General features: G+C 43.0%; 1 pseudogene; it reads right to left on the bottom strand.

Annotated features, from left to right (window-relative positions):
* Window positions 1–2342: 2342 nt before the first annotated feature.
* LOC102820710 lies at window positions 2343–2681 on the bottom strand (annotated as a pseudogene).
* Between the last annotated feature and the right edge of the window lie 753 nt (window positions 2682–3434).

The following is a 3434-nucleotide window of genomic DNA, read 5'->3' as shown; positions in this document are numbered from 1 at the left end:
GCCAATCCAGGAAACCCCAAAGAGAGAGCTTCATTGTCCAGGGTCCTCTATATAAGTCATTTGAACCTCAATAAATATGCATGACAGAGCCTTAATTCATAGCCATGAATCAATGAATGTGATTCCATCATGTGGTTTATTTTCAGAGTAAGGTGTATACAAGCAGTTCCTTTTGAGGTTTCTTTCAGAGTAAGGTGTATACAAGCAGTTCCTCCTCATTGACACATATTTATTTGTTACCTGGCTATTTTACAAAACAAAAGTTCCCTGATTTCTGGAGAATGCCAAAGGTTATTTTCAGAAATCAGAGACAAAAGATCAAATCAGTTCTTTGTCTCACTGCATTATATTCGTTTTCATTGTTGTTCTTAAGTGCCATTTAGTCGGTTCTGACTCATAGTGATCCTGTATAGGGTTTCCAAGGAGCAGCTGGCAGGTTTGAACCAATGAACTTGTGGTTAGCAATCCAGTGTTTATCCTACAATGCCACACTAGAACTCCATTCAGTTTCATAAATTTTCTTTTTTTATAACTAATTTAGAACCAATATATGAAGCTGAATTTTTTTAAAAAAGTAGTATAATCTATTATCAATAAAAATTACAGCATAGAGTCTTTTTTTTTTAATAATTGGTAGTTGTTTCTATATTCCACAGTTTACATGTAACAGCTTAAAACCCAACCTTTGCTTTTTGTCATTTGGCTTTGATACACTTTTGGAAGCTGTTCAGCAGATACTGTTTCCCCAAGTACACAGGCCTCAAGACCCTGCCTCTCTAGCACCAGTAATGGGGTGCTACCGTTTGGCTATGCACATGCCTATCTGCAGGAGTTCAGCCCTGGGCCTGTCACCCAAACAGATACCAGATCATGTGCAAAATCTAAATACCTGCAGGCACTGTTTGGAGGCATGGTTGAGGGACAAAGTCTGGTTTTCACTACAAAGAAGGCTGTTATCGATTACCCATACTTACTACAGGGGACTTGTAGCGTAGTGGTTACGAATTGGGCTGCCAATCTTAAGGTCAGCAGTTCGAAACTACCAGCTGTTCCTCGGGAGAAAGATGAGGCTTTCTGCTCCCATAAAGATTTACAGCCTTGGAAACCCTGTACAGGGTTGCTACGAGTCAGAACCAACTCCAGGACACATAACCACCACCACAACTATAGGAAAGTGCCATGGACTACCAAAAGAACCAATACATCCATTTTGGAAGAAGTGCTGCCAGAGTATTCCTTGGAGGCCAAGATGGCCAGACTTTGTCTCTCATACTTCGGATGTACTGTCAAGAGGGAACAGTCGCTGGAGAAGCATATCATGTTTGGTAAGGTGGAGGGTCAGAGAAAAAGAGGAAGACCCCCAACGAGATGGATTGGCCAAGTGGCAGCATCGATGGACTCAAGCATGGTAACAATTTTGAGGTTGGCCCAGGATCAGGCAGTGTTTCGTTCTGCTGTGCATAAGGTCGCTATGGGTCAGTACCGACTCGATGGCACCTAACAACAACAACAACCACCACTACAGGGGCCATGGTAACACCCATTAGAAATGTCTGGAATGGGGAAACTGGAGAAGGGCCTGCAGGCCAGGAATGGGCTCAGAAAAGGACAAGGAGGGATGTCCATTCTTGCCACACATGGCAGTCCTCAGCAAACCAGCCAAAGAAGTTGTGAGTAACTTCTCTAGGTCCTGGATGGGACAACTTAAGCCCCAACTAATGGGAGTCCTGGTGTGGTGCTGTGGGCTATTGTGTCAGACTGCAAAGTTGTTTGAACTGCAAGGTTAGTGGTTCAAGCTCACCAGCTGCTCCTTGGAAACCCTATACAGGGTTGCTATGGGTCGGAATTGACTCGATGGCACTTAACAACAACAATGGAGCTCAGAAGGGTAGAGATCACATGTGAAGGCAGGGATCTGCACGTTGCAGGACACACCTGCGTTAGCTTCTCACCCTCTGGAGTTAGTTTTATCTGGGCGAAGAGGGCTGGGTGGTTGCCCTCAGAGGCTTAATTAAATGCAACTCAGAGAACTAGACATTTGCAGGTGGCAAAAAACACAGAAACAACTTTTACACTGGTTAAACTTTCACAGCTTTCCAGTCCACACTGAAAGTGATTATCTTCTATTGGCTAATGAGAAACCAAAATTGGGTGAAAGGACAGCTAGCTTACTTTAATTAAGTTCCAGAACAGAAAAACAGTTTCACAAAGCACGGTCACAACAGAAAACACAAAGGCATAGATGAAAGAATGGTTCTGGAAAACACCAAAGGCACCGGGCAAAAGCCCAAGTTTGTGTTTCCCTTCCCCTCGAGGCTATGCCATGCCCATAGGGTGGGAGGCTACTCGGTCCAGCTAACTTTGGGGATGTTGTAATTCTCTGTGAGTGTGTCCAGGTGTCTGTTGAAATCCTCCACTCTCTGCTTGTGCGTTTTGGATGCTTTCTTCAGGATTCTTTACATTTGCCGCTTCTCCTGCATCTTCTCGAAGGCCATCTGGGCCAGGGTCCTCTTGTCCAGGCTGCGCCACTTCTCCTCCTTGTTCTTTTTGTTCGTTTCCATCACTCCCAGAAGTTTTGCCTTGTCTTTGCCCTTCTTTTTCTTCTTCTGTTTGGTAATGCTGAGCTGTGTGACGCCTTTCAATTTCAGGGGACCCTTCTGGACCTGCTCATAGGCTGCCATGGCGCCTGCCGGTAATCTGTAAACTCTCAGTATTTAGTTTTAAAATAGTTCAAGGAGGGACTATAGAAGTACTATAGAGCTCTGGTAGCATAGTGGTTACGAATTGGCCTGCGAACCTCAAGGTCAGCCGTTCGAATCTACCAGCTGTTCCATAGGAGAAAGATGAGGCTCTCTGCTCCCATAAAGATTTACAGCCTTGGAAACCCTGTACAGGGTTGCTATGAGTCGGAACTGACTCCACGGCTCATAACTACAACAACATAGAAGTACCTGATGAACAATATATTGTATCTTTTTATTTAGTAAAATATACATAACATAAAACTAGCCATTTTAATATGCACAATTCAGTGGCATTAACTACATTCATAATGTTGTGCAATCACCACAGCTGTCTAATTCTAGTACTTTTTCGTCACCACAAATAGTACAGGTATACCACACATACTACTAATAACAACGAAGCACACATAGATGGTTTGTTTATGTGTTCATCTGGTGGGCACTTGGGTGCTTTTCACCTTTTGACTATTGTGAATAATGCTGCTGTGAACATTTGTGCACAATCTTTTTGTTTAAAGCACATTTTCAATTATTTTGGGGATATATCAAGCAGCAAAATATCTGGGCCATATGGTAATTCTATTTGAGGAACCACCAAATTTGTTTTCCACACTGCTTCTACCATTTTGCATTCCCACCATCAATACAAGAGGATTTCAATTTGTCTACATCTTTGTTAAGACTTGTTAC

The sequence above is a fragment of the Chrysochloris asiatica genome, unplaced genomic scaffold (assembly GCF_000296735.1).
Source record: "Chrysochloris asiatica unplaced genomic scaffold, ChrAsi1.0 scaffold00019, whole genome shotgun sequence".
Classification (NCBI taxonomy): domain Eukaryota; kingdom Metazoa; phylum Chordata; class Mammalia; order Afrosoricida; family Chrysochloridae; genus Chrysochloris; species Chrysochloris asiatica.
Note: the sequence above shows the minus strand (reverse complement) of the source record. Positions and strands in the feature narration are given on the sequence as shown.